The 25,193-nt window shown below is 51.1% G+C and overlaps 1 long non-coding RNA gene across 1 annotated transcript in view; it reads left to right on the forward strand.

The window, feature by feature from the left end:
* The window catches only part of LOC116663266, a 59,570-nt gene that overhangs the window by 24,125 nt on the left and 10,252 nt on the right, over positions 1-25,193 (forward strand). The window contains exon 2 of the long non-coding RNA XR_004319489.1: positions 24,732-24,852. This is a non-coding gene — a long non-coding RNA (uncharacterized LOC116663266). The remainder of the gene's footprint in view (positions 1-24,731; positions 24,853-25,193) is intronic.

Consider the following 25,193-nt stretch of genomic DNA (forward strand, 5'->3'; position numbering starts at 1 on the left):
GGTCTGTTACTATAATTCTCATTTTGGAGATGCAAAAACAGGCTTAGAGAGGCACAGTCATGCATCCAAGGCCCGGAGACAGGAGCGGAGTGAGGTTGAGGAGAATATGAGGAGGTGAAATTCTCCGTGGTCTTTCTTTTTCCAGGCAGTGTGGCTCAGTGCCCATGGTGGGGACACCCTGAGCCAGGACTGTTTGGCCAGCCTTGCCTTTGAGCAGGGGATTGATGTGGAGCCCGGGGAGGGGGCAGCCAGGCAGGAGGCTAAACAATCGTGCAAATCGAGGTAAATGTTTGGTCAAGAATAAGAGGACAAGGAGGGCAGCTGCATTCTTAGGTCTGAGTAGAGGTGGTGCCACTGTCTTGAACCATGTGTCTCATTTTACGGCTCAGCCCAGAGAGGGACCTTTCTCATTGCACGGGCTGGGGAGGGAGGGGCACCCTGAGCGGCCAGGGTGCTGGAACCTGAGGAAGAGGGCAGCCCCATTCTTTTATCCACCCCGTTTATGCTGTGTGCCAGGCATTGTGCCATGGGGGTCATACGGGCTGTCTGCCTGCATCCTCACAAAAGCTCTTGGAGGGTGGGACTATTATTATCCCCATTTTATAGATAAGAAAACTGAGGGTCAGAGTGGTATGATGACTTGCTCAAGAACCCAGAATTACCTCTCTCTTCCAACCCTCCATCTCCAACTCAGGCACCAGGAGTACCTCTGCTGGGGTTCTCTGCAGTGGCTCCTGCTCCAGAGGGCAAAGGGCAGAGGTTCCAGGGCCAGCTGGCACCCAGCCCAGTGGCCAACACCCCATGTGCTGCCTCTGAAGCCAGCTCCAGCGGGCAGCCCTGCCTGACAGATTGCGTGAAGAATGGTGCAATGTTATAACAAAGGCATTGATTTTCCTATCTCTGCTTTATGCATTTTATTAGCCAAACACTTTACCTTGTAACCACTCAGCGCCACACTGGCTGGCGATGAATCTGAAACACCGGGGCACGTAAAAAGGAATTGACCACATTGCTTATGCGCCAACAACAAAAATAACCGGCAAAAGTGTAATAAAATGAATAGCACCCCGCAATGGCTGTAAAAAAATATTACCCAGGGGACCAGGGAATTTCCTGGGCTGTGAAGTAGCTGCATGAGGGGTTGGATCACTGGAATGATGGCGATTTCGATCTTCACGAATTTGGCCAGTGCCAGGGCTTCCCACGCTGGTGCTGGCTTTGGTCACATCATACTGAATTGGCTGCCGCTGGCCAAGTCCTTTTCATTTGAGGTGTGAGAGATTAAAACTGGGTGGTTAGAAGCATGATCCCAGAGTCAGAGAGACTGGATTTAAGTCTCCATGCTAGGGCTGTGTGACCTTCACAAATCACTGACCCTCTCTGTGCCTGCCTCTGTGTGAGGATTGGTGAGAGCAAGTCTTTCCCAAGCTTCAAGTCATAATTGCTTATAAACAGTAGCTGGGTTATTAGGCTTATTATTGTTAGAGAAGAAAGGCCTTCCTGCCTGACTCTCTGATGCTCAGCTGCCTGGTGCGGAGGCAGGGGGATGGCTGAGATGAACTTCTTTCCTGTAGAACTGGTTTCCCTGGCCTGGTCAGCAGGGCCCTCCATCCTCAGGGTCCCACTCGGGCGCCTCTAAATCCTCGCTAATGACCATGCTTAATGAACAGCAATGCCTCAGGGACAGGAGAAAAAGACAAGCCAGGAATCTATATATGGATTCCTCCACCTCCCTGGCTCTAAATTGTGTGACAACTGCTGGTGGGTGGGGGCAGCAGTGTTTGTGATGGCCGGGTGGCTGGGGTGGGGTCGGACGCTTTGGTGGGGACCTCCCAGGGGATGAAGACACTATTGTGGTTGTGGGGCCTGACACAGAGCCAGGCCAAGTGCCCCCCAGCCAAGCTGGCCTAGCCCCCAACCCTGGGAGCACCCAGACCCTGGCCCTGTGCATCGTGCTGGCCTTGGGGTGGGCCGGGCCACGAGGGGGCATTGAATGTAGGGACCACTGGTCCAGTGAGGATCCTCTGTTCTTGGCCTGGCTCTGGGGTACTTCAAAGCCCACTGCCTCTTATCTTTGGCACGTTCAGTTGGCCCCTTTCATGGGTGAGGTGATAGGTTCAGAGAGAGGCTCAAGTTCAGGTTGTGCCTACCCCTCCCACCGTGGCCCTCAGAATTCAGGGAGTACCAGCGGGCGTGGGCTAGAAACGAATGATCTGGGCTCCACCTCCAGAGTCGGCTGTCCATTCTAGGGGTCCCAGAATTTTCATTTTAATAAGCCCTCCAGGAGGTTCTGACCCAAGGAACTCAGACCAGAGCTTACAAAACACCATCTCAGCAGCTCCCAGGTCAGTGGTTCTGTGACCCCCCTACTTAGGAGGTGCAGGTGCTGCCCTGGTCGTGGGACTGTGCCTTTGCAGGTCGCTCTCCTTGCACAGGTGCCATTGGATCCCCTACCCTCCTCTGGGGCCTAATGACACCCGAGGAGCGGTGGGGAGGGGACAGCAGAGGAGCTCCAAGTTGATTTCACAGACCAGCTCTAAGCCTCCATTAGTTACTTGGCTTCCGTGAGCCTCAGTTGCCTTGTCTGCACAATGGAGAGAATGATACCCCCTTCAAAGGGCTGTTTCAGCTGAGGGTGGTGTGAGGGCATGGAACCCAGGGCTCTGTCAAGCCTACAGCTCCCTTCCCCAAGACGAGGCTCAGGCCTCTGAGATAATTCTGGAATGATTTCAGAGAGTGTCTATACCAGGCTTAAACTCATACCTCACTGACATCAGACACCATATTCTCAAGCCCAGGTGCCTCTACCTTGGGACCCAGCAATGGACAGGGTTGACCTGGGTTCTGACCTCCTGGGGCTCCCAGTCTGATGGGGGAGGCACGCTTTGCCATCAAACAGGCCGTGTCAAAACAGTGCTTAGCTGTAATGGTGGAGGCTGGAAGGCTGTGGGAGCCTAGGGGGTTGCTGACCAAATCTTGGGGTGGTTAGGGAAAGCTTCCTGGAGGAAGAGGCATTATAGGTGAGACCTGAAGGGTGAGATGGAGTTGAGCCAGGCAGAAAAGTGTGGGAAGAAGATTAAGGCACAGGCATATGAAGGCCTGGAGATGAAAGTCTGGGGAACTCTCTTTTACCTGAAGTGAGGTGTGTGAGAGGGACTGCTGTGGACGAGACAGCAGAGGACACCTGCGGCCACTCCACACAAGGCCACAGAATCATGTTCTGTGGTTTGGCCTTACTCTGACCACCACCTGGGTGAGGTTCAGTAGCTTTTGATTGTGCCTTTTTTTTTTTTCTGATTTTGTAATTTTTTTCCCTTAAAGGTGATTTTAACTTCCTGAATGCACCCTTCCCTTGGCCTCCCCAAACCTAGAGTGAACACACAGACCCGCTTTTTCAACTTGGGGAAGAAATCAGCTTGGTTATTACACAGTAACTACCGCCGAATTACCTGATTGTTTGTATTTTTCTTGCTACGTAATTGTGTTTGGCCTTAGCATGTAAATTGGGCCATAATTACTGTATAATTTATAGTTTTTATATCTTATAACAAGTTAGTGTCTAAATCACACACCCCCATGTAAATACTTTAAAATTATTCAGTAATTACTTATTTACATTGTAATTAAAAATAAGTAATTAGCATACATTTACAAAGGATTTACATACTTATTTCTGAATATCAGTTCTTGGCGGTGCTAGTGAAATCTTTTGCTGATAGTAAAATGAAGGCACGGGGAGGAAAAACTTCCCCATGTTGGGAAAGGAGATGTGGGTCTGGGGGGTCCCCCGACTTCTCAGAGCCTGGCTCTGAGGTGGCAGGTGGGGCAAGAATGTGGCGGAAAGGGTAAACCTAAAAATGTTCTGGTCAAATGAAGGATTTGGGGGAGAAGCAATAGATCTTATTCTTGAGAATAAAAATAGGCTTCATCTGCAGCATGAGAAAATCAAGGTAGACAAGGAGAAGTACTTCCTGAAGATCCTGCGAGGAAGGTACCAGAAATGGGGCTAAAACTTGGAAGACCTCCCCACTCTCTGTCTGTCTTGACCCCGAGCCCCTTCCAAAATAATGAATCCAGTGTTGGTGCTGAGAACAGAGGCATTGGGTGTGAACTTGACAAACATTTTCTCAATCCTCACTGCAGGATGTTTTATTTATGTATTTATTTATTTAATGTATTTCCACCATTTAGCAGGCTCAATGCAATGAACTAACTCACCCAGACCTCTAGGGCCATGGAGCCCAAAGGGGTGGAGGCAGAAGGCTGGGAGTAATGGCGAGCCAGCCACCTCCACTCCTTGGTTCCCAAACCAGGTGTTCTGTTAGGGACACTGCACCAAACAGGTGTTCACAGCATCCTGAAGGACAGTGTTCCAGCCTCACAGGTGGCTTGTCCAAGATGGCAGCTCAGCTAGGCCCACCTATCCATCCCTCCCAGGGACACCAGGCTCGATCCCATTCCTCAGGATGCCTTGTTGACTGCTGTTCTGTCCCACTGCCGTGTTAGGCTTGCAGCTTCTGGAAAGGGTGGTGTTTGGCAGTGCCAGTGGGTCCCATGGTCAAGTGCACCTCCTTGGCCATTAAGCAGGTCTCTAGATCTGAGGCGGTGTTTCTGAGGATCCAATGATGACAGATCAAGATGTTCTGTGAGGCTTTGAAGGGTGGCGCTGGCTGCAGCCCCTAGGGCAGGAGTGTAAAAATCATACCTGAAATCTGGGTCAGCTCAGTCAGGAGGATTTGTGGCCCTTGCCTCGTGGTCTGATGCAGTCAACTGGCCACATCAGAGAATGGTGCTATATCGGTTGCTCTGTGTCCTCTGTGGCTGGCAGGTCTGACGTTCAGCATCCAGCTAGGTCAGCCTTGGGAGAGGGAGCCTACGCTTGGGGGTCCATGCAGAGTCCCCATCCCTGCCACATGGTGACTCCATATACAAGTCCACTGCACACGTTCTGGGGGCCTGAGGCTGGAGACTGGATGACATCTGCTGGCTGCGTCATCCTATCTATGTCCTTGTCTGGTGCCTCTCCTGCAGTGGGTGTCCTCTGGTGGCCTTCACATGTGATGCAGAGATCCTCACATTTAGTGCCCATTTATAAAAGTCTGTCTGCACACCTTCCCCAGACCTGTGAATTAAGTAGGAATTTGATGGTGACTATGGCCCCTGTATCTTTTAAGACTTTGAAGTGGCACTTATCTTTGTCTTTTCCCCTAGGATAAAACTATTTTTGATTTTTATCTTGGCTGGGGGAGGGGGCATGGTGCTTCTAGGGGCTTCTACTTGGTCCTTCCTCCATCACTAGCTCATACTCTGTAAATCAAGAGGCCAACGTGAGGTTTCTGCCAACTGCTAAATATGTCCACTCCGGTGAGACATTTGAGAACTGATAAAGTGATCCTCAAGTGGCCTTGAACCCAGGGGGCCCTCTGCCAGGACTCCATTTATGACTTCCCCCATCTCCCCGAATCCCTGCTTTAACTGGGAGACTGCTGGCTCATTGGGGACCTGGGTACAAGTGTCACCTTGGACTCTTCCGGCGTCCAGTGCCTCTCCTTCCTCCACAGGCCCACACTTGGGTCCCAATTCAGTTTGACCCTGGTTATATGTCTGGTGGCCAGGAGGACAGGCTGGGTGAGATCTTGAGCAGGGCAGGCATGACTTCTAGGACACATGCCTCACCTGAGACTTTTGCAGAGTCTTCAAGCAAGGGTGGGTAGGTGCGCGCTCCCCTAACAAAGGATGTGGCACTCTTCTGCAGACCCAGGGAATTCAAGGTGATCTGGGGTTCTCAGTTCTCAAAGGTATCTCCCCAGACACCCTCACTCCAAGTCACTGGGTCCTGCCTTTGGCATAGGATAATCTGACCTAGAAGTTCAACTGCTCTTCTGATTAGGTCCTGAGCCTTGTCTCCAGCTCCATCTGCCCTCCAGCTATAGGAGGAGAGGGCTTCTTTAAACTCTGCCAAGAAGACCGCCTCGCTTTCACATTCACTTTGAACGGCTGACTGATCACTTTGAGCTTGTCATTTTCTCTCTTTAGAGCATTTAGGCATTTAGCAAATGCCACGCAGTTCCATCATCCTTATAATGAACTTCAAACACATGTTATTGCACAAGCTGGGGCATCAACTCTCCCCTCTGTGCTCCGTCCCAGCTCACCATAGCTGGGAGACACTAACTGCGCACCACGGCGTGAGGGGCTGTCAATTCTCCACTAACCACCAGTGGTGAGTCCTCATTGTCAGCCAGCCAGCAGGTGATGCAACTCAAGAATCCCATCCTGGAGGTCTGCCTCCTGGCACCTATCTAACCTCCCCACCACCCAGCTTCTCAACTATGTCCATGCTGTCTCAGGTTGGGTTCTGTGGAAGCCAAGACTGAGACCAGGATTTGGGGTCACATGATTTATCAAGGGCTAACTCTCAGGAGAAAAGGAGCTAGGGAGTCAGGGCAGGCAGGTGAGTAGCTAAGCCAGAATGTGGTTCTGGCTAGAGTCTAGCCCTTCCTGATCCCATGCTGGATCCTGGGGTGTGAACCGTTCCTCAGAGATGCTCCCCCTTCAGGCAAGGAGGGGCTGGCCTTTCAAACTTGTGTCAGCCAGTCACTCCCTGGGGTGAGGGGGCATAAGCTTCAGGGTGGGGGTAACTTGGCTGGGAGCAGTTCTCTGGAGGAGGGGGCGGCTGTGAGCTATTAGCACCCAAAGTTCACGGCAGCTGAGGGCTGGGTGCACTGCCCAGTGGAGGGACCCAGGCCTGGCACCAACAGCGTCGGCTACATCCCCCTCCCCCTTTCTCTGAGCCCAGGGCCAGGAGTGTTCTCTCCTTCCTTTGTTCCTTTACATTCCCTCTGAACTGAAAAAGTGACCTGGACCTAGACCCGCATGTGTGTGAACGTGCATCGGGGTTGATGATTGCGTGGACTGTGGACTGTGTGGAGGGTTTTTGTTAAGGCAGCAACCAACTGGGGACCTCTTGAAGAGGCTACTGAAAAATTATGTCCTCCATCCCTTGGTCTAGAGGTGGAAATGGCTGATCACCCACTTCACCCTGGGAAAAGGCCAGAGAGGGCCTCCTTTTGCTTATTTGACTCTGGGACAAGCTGGGGGAGAGGATGTGAGCTTCTGAGGCAGCATAACACAGTGGAAAACAACCCAGACTCTGGGGCTCCCTGAGTTCAAGTCCCAACTCTGCTGCTTACTCAGGTATGTGACCTTGGGTAAGTCAATTCTTCTTTCAGAGCTTCCTCGTGGTAAAATGGAGGATGAAGAAAAATCATACCTGCTTCATAGAGTTGTTGTGAGAATTAGATTAATCAGTGCCTTTAAAATGCTTAGAAAAGTGCCCGAGACATCTTAAAAGCTCGGTGTGTATCAGGTCTTCCTGTTCTGGGTTGATATCAAAATCCCCATCTCTGACCCACCCACAGGCAGGAGCCCAAGACTGTAAGGGTGAGAAGGGACCACGATCCCAGCCTCTGTTCCCCAAAAGTCTCAGCTGGGAGACATTTCAGGATGGACCAGAGAGAGCTGAGCAAGACAGCCAGGCCCCTGAAATGCAGTGACGCTGAGGAAAGGGAGGACCCAGCCCCTGACTCCAGGTCGACACTAGGGACTCACTGTGGCCCTGGGGAGAGCTGGTTGGGCACAGCTTGCGGCTGTGTTAGAAGCTCCTCTGGTCCCAGCCAGGACATGGTGTTATGCTTTGGGAGAGAGCGGGTGAGCCTGGGAGTGAGAAGGAAAAAGAACTCTTGACTACCTTTCCTGGTCAGAGACTTGAAGCAGCAGCAAGAGCGACTGCAGCAGCAAGGCAGGCAGTTACCAAGCCGTGCTGCTTAGTCTTCAGCAGCGGCCCCGTGTGGCCAAGAGAAGCAGTTGCAGTTGGCAGGGTCAGACTGGTATTCCTTTCTGCAGATTGGGCTACACCAAAGGGTTCTTAGATCTGAATGTGTGTGTGTGTGTGTGTGTGTGTGTGTGTAGCAGAATATCCTTCAAGAGGAAGAGGCTGAATGTTTTTACAATAGGGCATATGGAATTTCAAATTATTAATGGAAAAGATAAAAGAGATTTGACTGTGTTTGTCACCTGAATTAACAAAAGCGTATCACACTGGTTGCTTGTGTGTGCATGTCTGTGTGAGACGAGGTATATGGTTGGTACACATGATCTTGATTGTGTGTGTGTTCTGAGTGAGGATGTGTTTCTGAATCTGGAGTGAATTGCACAATGAGGAAGCTGAGTGGAACTTTGAGGATTATCTAACTGAACTTTTGGTGGTGTTTGTGGACTGAGCTTCAGAAGAGATAAGTAACTCATCTGAGGTCAAATATCAAGTTATTAGCAGAGCTGTATTGAAATCTAGGGGCATCCTGACTCTCTGTTTGGGGCATTTTCTTTCATTACTATTAAAAAAACTTTTTAGAAGAGTTGCAAATATACTATAGAGAATTCCTGCATACCCTCCCCTCAGCTTCCTCTAAAGTTAATACCGTATGTGGCCATAGTGCATTTATTAAAACTAAGAAATTAACACTGGTACAGTACTAGAGACTTAATTTGGATTTCTCCAGTTTTTCCGCCAGTGTCATTCTTCTCTTCCAGGATCCAATCCAAAAGACCACATTGCATTTAGTCATTATGTCTCCTTGGTGTCTTCAAATCTGACAGTCTCTCAGTCTTTCCTTATCTTTCATGATCTTGACACTTTTGAAGAGTAGTTCACCATTTATTTTTATGTCAACAACCCTAGTCGTATAAACAAGCATGAATATGCCATCATTTCCATGAATAAATTCAGATTTATGGTCACAGACACACTCCATATACCTATATCTTTTAAGTGTATTTGTGTGTATGGGTGTAGGTAAATACTTGACATAAGAATTTTCACTGTGTATATTTATTATAATTTTTATATTTTGGAAATAAATTTGTCCTAGAAGCCTGCCTTATTGGCAGCCACAGATTCTGAAGAAAGTTCTCATTCTTAAGGGGCAGGCAAAAGTTTCTGGAGTGAGCTGGGGTTGATGCCATGACAGGGTGGGTGACAACTGGGACTCTGCCCAAGCTGGGGGCATGGGGACCCCAGGGTGGCAGGTGAGGCCCCAGGGCTGGGGGAGGGACAGAGGAGGCAGCCTGTCCTGTGACCATGGCTCATTTTTCGCGCCCTCAGTCAGAGCCCCAGGGTGCCCATGACCCTGTCACCCAGCAAGGGAGAGGACAGCCCATGGGAGTCACCAGAGTATGCACATATGTGGTCTTGTCATGCATGTCAGTGAGCGTAAATGGGCATGTGAGCCTTCACCCATGTCCCCTTTTGTGAAAAGGCGACTCTAACCCTCACTGGTTGGGTGACTTTGAGCAAATTACTTAACCTGTTTGTTCCTCGATGCCTCATGTTACAAATGCAGAGTGGCAGGATACCTGGGCTCCTAATATGCATGTGATTCTCCCACTTTCCCAGCCTCCCTTGCAGCTAAGCAGAGGCCACGTGTCTAATTCTGGCCAATGACGGGGAGCAGGGTGGCACCTGCCACTTCAGGTATGAGGCAACTAAGACCTCATGTGTTCATCACCACTTTCCTTTCCAGCCCCGGTGACCTTAGAGGGCACTTGTCCCACATGACACAGCCACAAGACAGAGGAAGGTCAGCAACCCACACTGGGCTTCATGTGAGTGAGAAAAATACGTTTATTGTGATAAGCGCTGTGATTAGAGGGTTTATTTTTATTGCAGCATAGCCCATCCAATCCTGGCTAATAATAATCATAACTCATGGTAAGTGTGAGATGGTCAAGAGGACTTTATGAGTTAGTATGTTCACGGGACTTTGTGAAGAAGATTCCATGAGCTGGGGTGTAAGTGATACCTGGTGCGTGTTCACAAAATGTGCAAGAGATAATTAATGTTCTTACTACTCCTTACCAAGACAGACTTTCTGGTGAGTTTAACTTCCAGACCCTACTTGGAAAGGGCTTTTCCTCCCATGTAAGGGTGATTTGAGCTACTTGAGCAAATGATATTTATTGCAGCAACTATATGATCCTTTGGCCAAGGGCTGCTGGGGGGAGTGGCAGATGGAGCCTGATGGGGGCCCTGGTGGGAAGGACCTGCAGGATCAGAGTGAGGACAGCTGCTCCCACCCACTATCCTGACCATGGGGAGCACCAGGGTGGGGAAGAGGCCTGTCTCCCAGAGTGTGGTGCCTGCAGGCTGGAGACCAGAGCCACAGGAAGGTTCTGTTAGGGACACTCAGGCCTGGTCTGGGAAGACAGAGGCGTCATTTCATTGTCATTGTCAGTGCGTGTAGACCTTTCCCTGGGCCAAGGCCTGAGTTGACAGTTTTATGAATTTTAACATGGATTCCACAGCATCCCGGCAGACAAGCTTCTTCATTTTCCATCTTAAAGACAAGGAAACTGAAGCTCTGAGACCGGAAGGGACTCGGCTAAGCTGGCAGAGCCACAGCTGACTTCAGAGTTCCCGCTTCCACCCACCACACACTGTTCCACTGCTGCCTAGCTGGTCTGGAGCACGCACGGCAGGGCATTCACTCCCTACCAAGTCTGCTGGACTGTCCCCTTGAGACGGTGATGAGGACCGTTAACAGGTGTGGCTGAGTTGAAGAAGCAAACTTCAGAAAATGCAAGACCATTTTTATAAGAAATAAAACCCAAAACATCTCTGTATTTCCATAGATCCAGATGTATGTGAAGGCCTAGATTAAAACTCGGGAGGACACACACCAGACTGGGAAGTGTCCCCTCTCCAAAGAGGGGCAGGGTGGAGGCTGGAGGTGGCCTAGGGAGATTTCATCTGTGATGCTTACATTTTTGTTTTCAGTGAGAAAGTGTTCATATATTGCCTGTGTAATTAAGAATTCATTAAACATTTTAAAAAGGGCAAGAACAAACAGACATCTAGCCCCTGCAGGGGTGTCACAGTTTAGGCCTGTCTTTCTGCCATGTTCACCCATCCTCACCCTCCCTGTGCTATCACACGTTCCAGGTGTTAACATTATGTGTTTCCTTGCCTTAGGCTTTTGCACATGACTGTCCCTCTGTCTGGAACATTCCCCCTCACCACCCTCATTTTCATCTGACTCCTTTTCAACCTTTAGGTCTTAAACTTGGCATCAGCAACTTGGGGGTCCTTCCCATGACCCCCCCAGCTTTGACAGGGGTCCTGCCGTCTAGGCTTGTGCACTTCTTCCACCTTGTCTTTTATCAGTCTCTATAATCACCACTTGCTTTCTTCTCTGACTTCATTGCTGGATTATAAAGCCTGTGAGTTGGGGTGGCCTCATGTGGTGCTTGATCTTCAGCATATGACACTTGGCAGGAACCCAACAAATTTCAATGAATGAATGGGTGAAAGACTGAACGTGTTAGATCTAAATGGCACAGATGTGAGTGGAATGATCACCTCCCTCTTTCTAGCCATCATATCTCTATTGATATGATCTGAGATAACACTGGCTTACTGGTGGCTGTACCTTGCTTGGGTCTTCATAGGCTGGTTTCTGTAGAGTTAAAATCCACATCTTCCCCGCCACATACTCCTGGAGGGACCCAAGCATCCGTCTTTCCTCCTTATTCATGTCTCTCTTGTTATGCTCAGTCCACTGTTGACTTTCTCTTCTGGCTTCTTGTCCCTAGAAAATCTCACTTGGCTGTCCTCATGGGCTCTTCAAGGAGGCACTGGTAGCAAAATGAAGTGAGTGTGGTTTGGGGGTGGGGAGTGAATGATGAAGAGAGAGGGGATAGAACCCACCAGGCATCCTCAAATGGGAAGACGAGATGCATTTGTGGCCTTAAGTGACCATAGCCACTGAGAAGGAGCCCCATCTGGCTCCATGCCCAGCTGCCATGGTGCTGGAGGAAGGACATGGCCAGAGGCTGGGGCCGAGGTGCTGCACATTGGTGTCTCCTGCAGCCTCATCTCTGACAGCAATTGCGAACTCAGGGATGCCACAGATCCCCCCGGCCCTCCACTCCCCTGCCTGGACCCTGCCTCCCCTACCCGCCACTTGGACTTCTGGAGAGCCGGGGAGCTGGGGATGGGAAATCACACACCCAGACCCTATCTGATACCCATAAGTTTGCTCAAGCTTATGTAAATCACACAAAAACTGACAAGTTTTCCTATTAAAAGATAATTGTAATCAGGGTGCCGGACGTGCGGCGTGGGGATGATTGGAGATAGACGGACAGCACGGAAAGATGGATTGTTTTAATTTGCACCAATTAAATTGAAGTTCATGGGATCATCTTCTTCAATCTTCATGAATACTTTATTTTCTGGCTGCTATGGAGCTATTAAAAAGAATGATTGAGGCACACGGCAGGCCGGGTATATTTTATGAAATATCACCTTTAAAGAATTTGAGTACGCCATTTTCATAATGAGTTTTCTAGTACCTAATCCTCTTCTCTATTACTACATTTAAGAAGTGGATTGATCTGGGAAGTGCCGAGGGTGCAGGTAATGATACATTTTGCCAGGCGCGGGCGGTGATAATGGATCACGTTTTGGCGAGGAGGATAATGGATGGATACTGAGAGGAGGTGTGTGCAGGAGTTTGGTGGTGGAGGTCCGGCTTGGGTGGGGATCCGATGCTGAGTCAAGCTTTCATCCTTGCTTGTGACTGTGCTGGTGAGGAAGGCCTGGAGTACGATGAGGAGCGAAACCAGGAGGTGGGGGTGAGCCGGGGTGGGGAGGGTCCAGGGCTCTTGGCCTGCAGTCTTAGCTGCCCACAGAGGCTGGACTTGCCTGCAGTGCTCTGAGATGGTTTTTGATGCTCTAGTGCTCAGCCAAGGGTTGGGCTAGGGGAAAGGAGAAAGTTTGGGAGTTTTCTGAGCCCACGAGGCACTTAAGGGGGCCTAGAGAGCAGGTAGGCCCTGCAGCAGCCTCAGCCCACGGGCCTGCCCACTGTGACCTCACTCTTGACCTTGACCTCTATCCAGGCTCGCCTCCTAGCACAGTGGTCCTTCGGTCTAGAGGGGAGAGGAAAATAGGGAAGTGGGTGATGGGCTCACTCTCAAAGGGAGTAGGGCGAGTGTGGGCCAAGGGGTTCCTGCCAGGATGGAGTCCTGGGGTCCTACAGAGTGTGGTCATGACGATGGGTGAGGCGCGGACTCAGATGTCACCAACAGGTCAGGTCAGAAGAGCCAAACCCACAGTGGTGGGCCGTGTTCCCCTAACTCCGGTGAGGTCTGAGGGCGCTGGCTTGGCCCTCAGCGGGGTCACAGCCCCAGTGGCTCCCTGAGGTCCCTGACCTTGGCCTGGCGAAGGGTGAGCACCAGGTACCTGGCAGGGCAGCCTAGGGGAGTGAGCAGAGCGAGGCGCCCCGCCCCACCCCGGCTGGGTCTCTACTCCGCTTCTTGGCTGTGCTTTACTCCCCAAGCTTCAGCGGCAGCAGCCGTCATAATTAACCCTGCTAATTAATCAGGGCAGGACGGATTAATTGAGATCACAGGAGACCAGGAGAGCAGGTGCGGCTCTGGGGCTGACGGGATAACGAGCTCTCGGACGCCCTGGGGGCCTGGCCCTGCCCCAGGGAGGCCCGGCTCGCTCAGGGGTGAGCTGTGCCAGGCAGAGGCCCCAGGGACCCAGCCCTGCTGGGCGCCCTGGGCCCGCTCGGGCAGGCTCTGACAGGCTGCCGCTGGAAGGCGGGCAGGCAGCCTCCATCACCCCTGCCGCCGGGGGGCCAGCCAGGTGGAACCACAAGTCCCCCCATAGCTTGTGAGCCAAGAGGCCCCAGGCTGCCAGGGAAGCTGGAACAGGGCAGGGCAGTGGTACAAAACCTCCTGCTGCCCCAGCTGAGACCCCCAAATAGTGGCACCCCTAAACTATGGGAAGGAGAACTCAGCGGGATTTCCAGCAGCCAAGTGACTTGTTCATTTTATGTTTTACAAAGATCTCCCTAGCCGCTTCCGTGTGGAGGAGGATTTGGAAGGTGCTGGAGTAGGGGTAGGGACCCCATTGAGGAGGCTGGGGCCGTGGTCCAGGCAGGAGAAAGTGGTGGCTCGGACAAGGTGGTGGCAGTGGAGGTGTGGAGGGCTCTCTGGGGTTGGATTACATGTGGTGGAGTGAAGGACAGAGATCAAGGGCCAATGTTCTATTTCTAGGAGGGTCTGCCCTTGGGATGGGGAGAGTGGAGCAGGTTTGGAGGACAGGAAGTTTTTTATATGTTCTGGGTTATGACCTCAATTGCCTTTGGGACTCAGTCACTGCTGCCTTGTCCCAGCTCTGCTCAAGCTGCCTTGGGCAGTACCCTCCCTTCCTGCCCCCCTCCCCCCGCTTGTCAGGCTCCCGGGGCACTTGGAGCCCACACGTGTACCTGTACGGGCTGGCCGATCCTTCCTCCAGAGGACTGCGCGTCCTCTAAGACCAGCTTAAGTTGCCCCCTTCTGGAGGAGCTCTCCCTCCCTGCTCCCGGGCAGCATGGGCCTCCCTCCTCTGAGAACCTACCATATCTTGGTAACTTTGCTCACACTGTTCCCTCTGCCAGAATGCCCTTCCCTTCTTGAAACCAGGCGAGCTCCTACTTAGCCTTAAACACCCAGAGCAAACCTCATCTCTCCCTCTTCATTTGTCTTGGTTCTGGTAGCTTCTTCCTTGGAACCACTCTTATCTTTGTATGACTTTTTGGCAACCATGCATCTGTCTCCTTAAAGCTACTTCTGGAATAAGTTTGGGAGTTGAAATTGCCAACATCACCATATGGCTTGATCCTTATTTAGGCATTGTGAGCCATTTATTCCTTCAAAGTTTCTCAACCTCAGCATTACTGATATTTGGAGCAGATCATTCTTTATCGTAAACGGTAGTCCTGTGCCTTGTAGGATGTTCAGGAGCATCCCTGGCCTCTACCCACCAGAAGCCACTAGCTACCCCAGTGGTGACAACCAAAAATGTCTCTAGACATTACCAAATGTCCCCTAGGGGAGGAGGAACAAAGGCACCCCCAGCTGGAAACGATTGCCTTCCAGAGAAACTAGGGTGAGGAGTGAGAATCCCATACCCTGGGCCGAGGACTGGCAGGCCCGATGCTGCTCTGGGGCATGAGTTTTGAGAATACTAACATCTAGTGCTTCCCCAGTACAGAGGCCCTCACCCTTTGTACAGATCCATTCCTAAAAGCACACGCACCAAGAGACACATGTGAGAATGCCCATGGCGACCCTGTCCAAGCTAATCCTCACGCTGGACTGAATGCCCATTTGTGGTAGAATGGGTGAAAAAAATGTAGACATTCACTCAAGGGATGCAGCGTGATCTGCTACACATGCAGCACCGGGAATGAATCTCACATGGCAGAGAAGCAGCCGGCCCCAGGGATGCCGCCTCTGTGAGCCCATTTATGGAAAGTTCAAGGTGCTGGGCATCAGGATGGTGGCCACACTTGGTGTTCACCACCCCGCGAAGACTGGGGACGCGCTTCTTGATCTGAGCTCTGGCTTCGTGGCCGTGTTGACTCTGTTCAAACTCTGGGCTGAACACTTACGATGTGTGCATTTTTCTGTATACATGTTATGCCGGAAAAAAAAAAAACCCTACCTTAAAAACAAACAAAAGTCTCATGTATGAATGTTGAACCTTATAAGGAAGACAGTTCAGTTGCTGAAAACGAATGAATGTCAGGAAATCCTAAATTGCGCTTTCCTTTTGTATGCAACCTCTGATGTTCCGTTTCCAGAATTTTGTTCTTGTCCTTTAATTTTGTTTCCTTGCCTTATGATTGATGCCTGATGTTTGACTCTAGGCTGGGGTAGGGGGGCTGATGGACCCCTTTTACAGCCTGGGATCTTCATTTGTATCTCAAACGTACTATGTTCCTTACCCCTAAGTAGCACACTCATTAAAAATATTGACCTGTGCTAAACAAAAAGTTACAAGGACAACATGTAAAAAAAGATTGTGAGCTTGCAAGGGTTTGGACCTATAGTTTGCATTTTTCCTGATAAAATGCTGGGAGGACTCTGAGGGACACCATCAGGATGCACCCCAAGGACTAGGGTGACAAGCGTCCCTACTCAGGTGATACACAAAGTTAGAATTGGGTAAAATGCAGGATTTTTTTTTTAATGGTATACAAGGGGATATTTTGAAAATATAAATGAGAAAAATAGAACAATTTACATCATCCAAACTAGGGGTCTTATTTACTGGGCTTGGGTCATTTCCATCAGCCCCAGACAAGTTGTGACACCTCCTAGCTTGTAACCAAACCCTCCCAGGGGCGCTTGTTCTCCCACTAATACCCGCTTCCCTGCTCCCTTGAAGCAAAATGCCCGGGAGAGCTGTCTTCACTCTGCTGCCTCCAGCCCAGGTCTCTCCTCCACTGTCCGCATACAAGCCATCCAGCCCTCCTCTGAAACCGGGTGACATGCGACCAGCAACATGGTCATTTGCATTTGTTGTGCGTGGCTGCTCCTTCCTCCTTGAAGCCTTCTCTTGGCTTGGCTTCCAGGATACCTCTCCTAATTTTTCTTCGTTTCACTGGCTGTTCTTCCCCACCATTCTTTTGTGGCTCCTTCTGTGATGTTGGTGAGCCCCAGAGCCACACCCAAGGAGCCCTTGTCTCCTTGGACTCTTGGGTGATGGGGTCCAGCCTCAGGGTTTAGACCCTCTGGAATCTCTCCCTCGACACCAGCTTCTGTCTCCCATCTGCCCAAGTGACAGCTGCATTGATTGGGTTTCCCTCAAGATAGAGAGATCCTTCGAAGGAGAAGAGACTCACCAATACTGCAAGTGGTCATGGAATAACCCAGTGTGGAAAGAATGAGTCACATGTCTAGAAACTGACGGGGGAAGAGAGAGAGGGAGGGAAGGTCACCAGAACAACTTTGATTGGGTGCCAATTGTGTGCCAGGGGCTTGGTGTGCAGTGTCTCTGTTGATCCTCATAATAATGCCGTGGGATAGAGAGCAACTTTATACCCATCTTACAGCTAAGGAAACAGCTCAGAGAGGCTTAGGAACTTGCCTGAGGTCACACAGCTAGGAAAAGATGGTCTACCTCCAAGGCTCACTGGTACTCCCCAAGAACTTCCCCCAAAACTTGCACATGCGGTGCACACAGGAGTCTCCTTTTCCCTTGCCCCCTCGCTCTAGGCTGGGCTGGTGGCCTTAGGGTCACATCAGCCCCGGCGGTTCCATCTACACCCGCAGTGACAACCCAGATCCTCCATCGTCCACCCGCATTAACTTTAATTGCTCGAAAATTGACGATAGATGCAAGGAAAATAATGAGGCCTAATTATGTTAATTAAATGGCTAATTCATTAATTAACGCACTCACATCCTTGGCTTGGAGAGCCCCTCGTGGTGGCTGCGAGGTTGGTTCAGTTCCAGCAGGAATGAGAGGCCCTGCCTGAGGCTGAGAGTCCGCTGCCCTCTTGTGTGGGAGCCATAGGCGCTGGGCCATCATGCACCCCCTTCAGCTGCTGGTCCTCAGGCCCCGCCCTGTTCTGCCCTCCTGTCTGCATTGAATGAGGTGCTGGGATGCAGGTGATGAACAGATCTAAGCAGGCACTTCCAGGGTCCCCAAGAGCTTCTTGGTGACTTCTGGGGTGGATTCCCAGCCCAGGAGGCAGCATGAACGGGCAGAGACCCCGCAGAGAGAGAGTGGGTAGGTTTGTCCAATGGGACTCAGAGCTGTGAGGCCACAGACAGAAGGACATGTTGCCTCAGAAGGTTCAGGAGACCCTTCTGTCCCTGGGGGGACCACATGGTATCTGGATTCCTCCAGATAATAGCCAGGTAGCCAAGGCTTGGTGGCTGTGTGCATCTTGGTCACCAGTTTGCTGTGACCACAGAGGGGCTGACCATTGTTCACAGGGTAGACAAGGTCCTCACCTGGGTCCTGTGTGGTTGGCCCATTGCCCTGGCACCTCAGCTCCCACCTGCTGGCCCCTTGTTCTCTGCTGCTTGGTCCCATCTTTGAGTCAGGACTTCTAATGTGCTCTCCCAGCACCCTGTCCTATGTCATTTGTGCAGTTTGTAATGATACGACTCCACTCTCTCCATAGTCACAATCTGTACCACATTATCACTAAAATCATCCATTCTCTTGTTTGTTTCTGTTACCGGGCAGGGCTGCACCTCTGGGTCCCTTGCCCGAGCCTGTGAAGTAGGGATGCATTTCAGTCACAAACTCAGGTGAGTAAAGACATCACTTGAGGCCATGGGGAGAAGAGGTTAAGGGTGGGGTCTTGGCATTGAACCCTGGCTTTATCCTGTCTAGGCTGTGTGACCTTAAGCAAGTGTCTTAACCTCTCTGGGCCTCGGGCTTTCCTTGGAAAATGGAGATGGTGAGTGCTCCTTTCTCACAGGGGGCTGTGGGCTTTAAATGAGATACTGTGTGCAGAGCTCGTGGACTGGGCCCCACAGAAGCAGTGCTCAATAAACACCAGCAACTTTGATTTCGTATTTTCCTAACACTTTCATTTTAAACTGAAAGACTCCGTCTTCCTGATGCCAAATGTGTAATCTAGGCAGAACTGGCCAAATTTGGGATTTCTCACTTTGGTTGGACAATTTGTCACATTAATGCTTTTTGTTTGTCCCCTGTCCTCTTCTTCTCGGAGTTGGCATTAAGCTCCGAGCTTACACAAAGCTGTTGCCTGCCTGGTGCACCCCAGCTTCTCCTTGTGTCTCTGTCTCTTCTGGGCTCCCCTCTCCCAGACTATGAGTCATATTGGAGGAGCCTGAACTCTGTACACACTTACCAACATACTCTCCCATATATTTTTTAAAGTGTTTAAAATTTTCTTTATTTTTGGGGGGGGGGTAATTAGGCTTATTTATTTATTTATCTATTTATTAATGGAGGTGCTGGGGATTGAACTCAGGTTTTTTTTTAAGTCTTTTAAAATTAAAACTTTTGGGGATGGGGGAGGTAATTAGTTTTGTTTGTTTGTTTGTTTGTTTATTAACGAAGGTGCTAGGGATTGAACCCAGGACCTCGTGTGTGCTAAGCATGTGTTCTACCCTGTCCCTCCAGCCCCCCAGTTTTTGAACCAAGTGGAAAAGTTTCATACAGACTGCACAATCAAAGGCTGTAACTACACATAACACCTATGTAGCCCAGTCTATTTGCACACCATTGTCAGCCCTCAGATACCTGCCCTGCAGGGACTTGGGTTGATTGGAATCATAATAATGCAGGTTCTTAAAACAAACAGACAACTGTCAGTTTTTATTTCAGTTTTGATATTTTGTTCATCATGGGTTTTCTGTACTCATTTTGGTTTTTAAAAATACTATTGCTGCTGATCTTTGAGTTTTTGATGCCCCCTGAAATTTTGTGTACGAGTCAAGGGCCTTACTTGCCTCACCCTAACCCAGGCCCTGACTCCAAGCACCTTCCTTTTTTTTTTTTTTAATGGAGGTACCAGGGATTGAACTCAGGACCTGCACTGAGCTACTTCCCTCCCCAACCCCAAGCTCCTTCCTGAGCACCCCCAGGCCTCCATCTGCCCTGATGCCCTCGTGCTCTTCTCTGGCCTCCTGCTCCCACAGAGGCTGCTGGGAATGGGTATCCCGCGGGGGACCCAGGAAGAGCAGGGTTTCTCTGGTCAGGACCCCCAGATCCATCTTGTGGGGCGCATCAGCCACTTTTCTCCACTTAGGCGTCTTCTTGGAGAAGGGTGGACTGGGGAAGCAGAGGCTGAGACCGACCAGCCTCTGTGTCGTCCCCTGGAGATGGAAGTGGAGGGCAGTGGTAGATGGGGATGGGGGCTGTGGGTGAGGAGGAAAGTCTTCTCTTTCTCTCACATGCTTTTCCCATGTCCCCCGCTGAATCTCTGCATCAAGGTTTAACACCAAAGCTGGGTCTGTGGCATCTTGGTTCTGCAGGTTCTTAAAGCCATGTAGGGCCCTCCAGGCTGGGTGCCCTGATGGGGGACAGCAGTGGGAAGCAGGAGTGTGGGTGTGAGCCCCTTCCCTCTGATGTCCTGCTGCCTGCATCTCCAGGCACCCGGCGTGCCTGGCTGGATGCTCCTAAACTGGCCTGGAGGCTGCTTGGGGACAGAGTGGGGACTGGAACAAAAACTTCCCAAGGCCCTCGGGATCAGCTGATCGCCAGACGGGGTCCCCAAGCTGCCACATCCAGGCTCGGAGAGGGAGGCTCCTGCAGAGAGGCGCTGCGAGCTCGGCGGGTACCAGGTGGAATTCAGCACGGTTTCCCAGCGAGAGGGAATCGATTGCTTTATTGCTGAGACTTCATTTGAAGGAAGTGAAGCTAAAGCTTCATAAGAAATATGATTATTATAAAATGCTTAAGCCTCTGCCTGGGGGGCCTGAGCCCTGCTTGTCTCACCTCTGTCTGGGGGAGTAGGAACCACAGTCTCACCGTCTAATTGGAATGGATTTCAAAAGTGCAATAAAAAGCAGCCACCTGGGCAGGGGCACTTGTCACTTGGAGCCATCTCTGGGCTGCCGTGATGAATGTGGAGATTCTGCAAGCTCTGTCTCCGGATCTCCGGCCCCCCAGACTCTCCCCTCCCATGGATGGTAATAATAATGACAATGATAACAATATTAATACGAGCAGCTGAACGTTTAGCAAGCATTTACTATGCACCAGGTACTGTGCAGGCACTGTTTCACTGAACCCTCACGTTGACTCTTTGTGCAAATGTATCATTCAGTGATGACCACAAAATTGCCACATAACAAATGACCCTAAAACTCAATTGCTTAGAAACACCAATCATTCATTTGCACAGATCTAAGGGTTACCTGGGAGTTAGCTGGTCTTGTCTGGGCTCTGCTGGGGCAATTAACTCTGCTCCATGTACTCCCTCCTCGTCCTGGGCCCAGCTCGCAGCCTGGGCTTATTCTTCTCGTGGATGGCAGAGGTGTAGAATGCACTGGAAATGCCCAAGGCCTCTTGAGGTCTTGGTCCCAAAGTAGCTTCCCTTCCTTCTTCCTCCTTCTGTTGCCAAAGCAACTCACATGGCCAAGCTCAAAGTCACAGATAGGGAACAATGCCCTGCCTCTTTGGTGGGAGACACTGCAAAGTCACATGACAAAGAGTGTGGCTACCGAGTTGGAGACAATAATGCAACCTGGCACAGGTACCACTCTTATTATACCCATTTTACAGATAAGGAAAATGAGGGCCTGAGATGGAAAATTCCTTCCCTAGGGTCACACAGCCCTGGGAGCTGGGATTCAGAGCTAAGCCTGTGTTGGAGGCCTCACTGACCTCATTACCTCTCATGAGCCAGTTCAGTGCCCAAGCTTACCCTAACTGGGGCAGTTCATTAGGCCAGGCTGTTCTGACCCCAGACATGTGGTGTGGGCCTGTCACTTGAGGTTCCCAGTGCCCCTGGTGTCCCCTCATTTGCTCCAATTCCCAACAGACCAAGAGTAGGCTCTGGGAAAGAGGCAGGCAGCTCCTTGGGGCCAGATGCCCCTTCATCTAATCTTTTCTCTGCCCTATGAGGAGACTCCTGGCTTCCCCAGCTGGTGAGGGTGGAGTCAGGATTCCAAACAAGCTTCTGACTCAGAGCCTTTCTGGTACTGTGACCTCAAACTGAGCACAGAGATTCACTTTTAGCTCAGACCCTCACCAGTGGCCAGTGCCCAGAGCTCTCACCAACCTTCCTTCCCACCTCCCCATCCTGCTGCAGATATGTGGGAGCTGACAGACATGGAAGTCCCAGCTGCCTGGGTTTCCTCTCCTGACCCAGCCCTCCTTGGGGGCCTCGGCTGAAGAATGCCTGCTTTGCCCTCAGCTCCCAGGCCCCTCCCCTGGGACTCCATGGGAGCTGTGTGGTCCCCAGGGATCTGTGACTTTCACCACCTGATTCTCTTTAAGCTTTTATTATTTCTCTATTACCCAAGTAATACATGCTCATTGCAGGAAAATTAGAAAATACAGAAAAGCATAAAGGAAAAAAAATCAAGTATAACCAGTTTAGAGGCATCTCCACTCATTAGGGGTATAAACGTGAAACGGTTTTATTTTTCCAATAACTGCCACCACTCTGCTCTCTAAACCGCCTCTCCCTGCCTGCTGGGGGCGAGTCCATAAATGACAACTGAGCCCAATTTCATAACTTTCCACTTTGGGTTATTAAGACTGGCTCATGCTGGTAACCAGGACTCGGTCCTGTGTCCTTTTAAACTACAAGCCCACTTTGTGTCCAAGGCTTGTCCTCTACCCCACTGCCCTCCGCATGCCGGTCCAGCTGCCCCAGTGAGGTTGGCAGTGGGCTCTTCTCACCCCCTCGTCCCCCGCCCTCCCTTGCAGTATCTGGCTCCGGCGTTGGTCTGGGGAAGCAGGGCTCACTGAGCTCCTTTGTAGTGTTCTGACTACTGCTGTAACTTGTCTGTGGGTAGATGGTCATTCCAAAGGTTCACTCTGTGGAGGGAGGGGGTCCTCCTGTCCTCCCTTCCAGACCTTGCTAGTCCCGCCCCCACCCTTCCCCAGACAATTTAGCTGCATCTTGATGCCAGCCGCCAGCTGTGGCCTCCTGCCAAGTTCTGATGTGTGATCCCTTGTAATTAGTGGCCCTAAAACTCCTCTTCCCTGGTGACATTCAGCTGTGGGGCTGTGGGCGCCTGCTGCAGCCCCAGCTCCAGGCAGTTAGGAGGTGGTCCTTGTGACCATGCTGGGCAAGCCCCACCATCTCAGCCAGGGAGCCCTTTGCTTGGGCTCTGTGAGTAAAGGACAGGCTAGCACAGTGGCCAAGCACTGGGTTGGAAAAATCCATTTCCTTGCCTTGCAGGCATGTGGGCTGGAGGAAAGATTCCCTTGGACTTTGGGAGGAAAAAGCCAAACTTCCACCTCCAAGTGGAGGAGAGGAGAGGGGAGGGAATGACCACCCCTCTCTCTTATCTGCTCTGATCTACATCCGAGGAAGGGGGTGGGACAGCTGAAACAGGTTCTATCAATGGGGCAGCTGCCCAGCATGTGAGTGGTGGGCCTCCTCTGTCTCCAGGACCTACTCCCCATCCCTGGGGTGAACCATTGGCAGTTACGTTTATCCCATGTACCCCCTCCCTCCAGGTTGACTGGGTCAGAGATGGGCTCCTGGCCCCAAGAGAGAGATGGAGTCTCTGCAGGTGCCAGGACCAAAGCTGGAAGCCCCAGGAGCAGGATCTGTGTGTTCCCTTGAGAGCTGGACCTCAGAGAGAGGAGGAGGTAGAGGTGGAGAAAGAGGGAAGGAGGCTAAGGGCTGCCCAGCTTCTTTGTCCCAAACCAATTAGAGAGGGTCTATTACTTGGAACAAGAGTCCAAACTAGTACAGTAATGCATGTGAAAATCTACATATAAAATGTTTAATCAGGTTTGATTAAAATGGGATCACAGTTTCCACATTTCCCAGATTACTGTCCACTGATCTTAATAGGGATCATGTGAAAAAGATCGGTTCTATACTCAAGTAAATTTGTAAAACATTGGTTGAATGAAATAAATCCGGTTTCTTTACTGCTGGACTTCTCAGAACCTTTAACAGTTCGATGTGATTTTGTGAATGTGCATTTAGTTTCCCAAACTTATCTGATCACATAAGACCTCTTGGAACTGTATTTTGCAGATAACAGTCTGGGAAGTGCTAGGTAATTGTAGGTAGACCATGATGTAATCGCCACCATCATCATCATTTCTGCTAATAGTTACTCAGTACTTGTTCCCTGTGAAGTGCTCCATGTGAATTATCCATTGCATCTCCCCATTCATCCGGATGAGTAAACTGAGGCCCTGATAGGTTAGGTACCTTGCCCAATTTTACATGGAGAATCAGGACAGAAACTCCTGATTCCCTTTGTTGGACATTTTTCAGTTTTACTCCAGGGTGCCGAATTGCTTGCAGACCTGTTGTCTGGCTGACACTGCCAGCTTCATCTAAGAGGAGCCTGAGTCCCTGTCACCAGTCCTTTGGAAATGCTTGGCCTTTCTCACCTGACATGAGAGCGTGGACCCCAGACCTGTCCAGGTCAAGGGCTTCTGGGGATGGAGGGTAGCTATGCCCACTAGCAAAGGGCTCCTCCTGCATCCCCTATGAACCCATCGGGGCAGGCTCAGGTGACAAGTCACACCTACCAGCCTCCTTGAGGCCCTCCTGGCTGCAGCAGATTGGACCAGAGACAGGCATGTGACACTGTTGGTCACTCAACTTCTTTCTCCAGGGCTCTGGACCAGCCCTGGGCAGTCTTTGAGGTTTCCTGAGTTGAGGTGAAGCTTGGGGCACATGGGCCAGGAGCAGAGACAGAGTGCAGAGGGAGGAATGAGGAGGCTGGGGGCGTAGATGGTGGTGGAGGCCAGGGAGAGAAGACCGAGGGTGCTGGAGCTCCAGTGGCTCTCTCAGCCCTGGTCCCAGTCCCCCGCCAGGCCTGGCTGCACTTCCTACCCTTACATTCCAGGAGGGTCCCCTTAGTCCTTCCTGTAAAGCCCTTCTCTTTCCTCACTTCAGTTTGTGTGTGTTTCTTACTTGCAGTCCGAGAACCCAATCGAGTCCCCGCTGGCAGGGCCACACCGACTTCTCAGCCACTCCTTGCTCCCCTCGAGACTCTCAGAGGACTGAGGGTTCTGGGGTGACAGCATGGGAGGGCTGGGGGGTGGCCTGGGCCACTGCAGATGGGATGGGTGGCAGCCTCATCACAGGCTCAGCCTTGGGCCCCTGTTGACCACTGTCCGGGAACAGCCCCAGGCAGGAGTGCCTCTTGGGGTTTCCAGGCCTGTGAGATGATGAACCTGTTACTGTCATTATTCTATACAGAGCAAGACTCTGAGTCCGTTACACTGAGAGCCCAGCTCCCTGGACCAGGGAAGTCCTATCCTTGGGAAGAAGTGAAAAGCCTGCTGAACCGTAAAGCGTCAGCCTGTGCCTTCCAGTCCAGGTAGGTGCGTGGTTTCATACCCATCTCGGAAACTCGGTCTTTTAAGGGTGGGCTCCCAGATTCGCATAAGGACTCCTAGCCACAGAGAGGAGGGCCTGGGGACAGATGACCGGGCCCCACATGTACCTACTATGTGCCACACACTGTACTAGGGGTGTCTTGGGTGGGATTTCCCTGCCCTTTGAAGGAGGTGCCATTATCAGCCCCATTTTACAGATGAGGAAACTGAGGCTGGAGTGACATGCCCAAGGTCACAACGCTAATGAGTGGTACACCAAGATTCTCACATCTCTCCACACTGTCACTCCCTTGTCTCTACGCCCACTGCTAAACTGGCACCA

The sequence above is a fragment of the Camelus ferus genome, chromosome 4 (assembly GCF_009834535.1).
Source record: "Camelus ferus isolate YT-003-E chromosome 4, BCGSAC_Cfer_1.0, whole genome shotgun sequence".
NCBI classification, from domain to species: Eukaryota; Metazoa; Chordata; class Mammalia; order Artiodactyla; family Camelidae; genus Camelus; species Camelus ferus.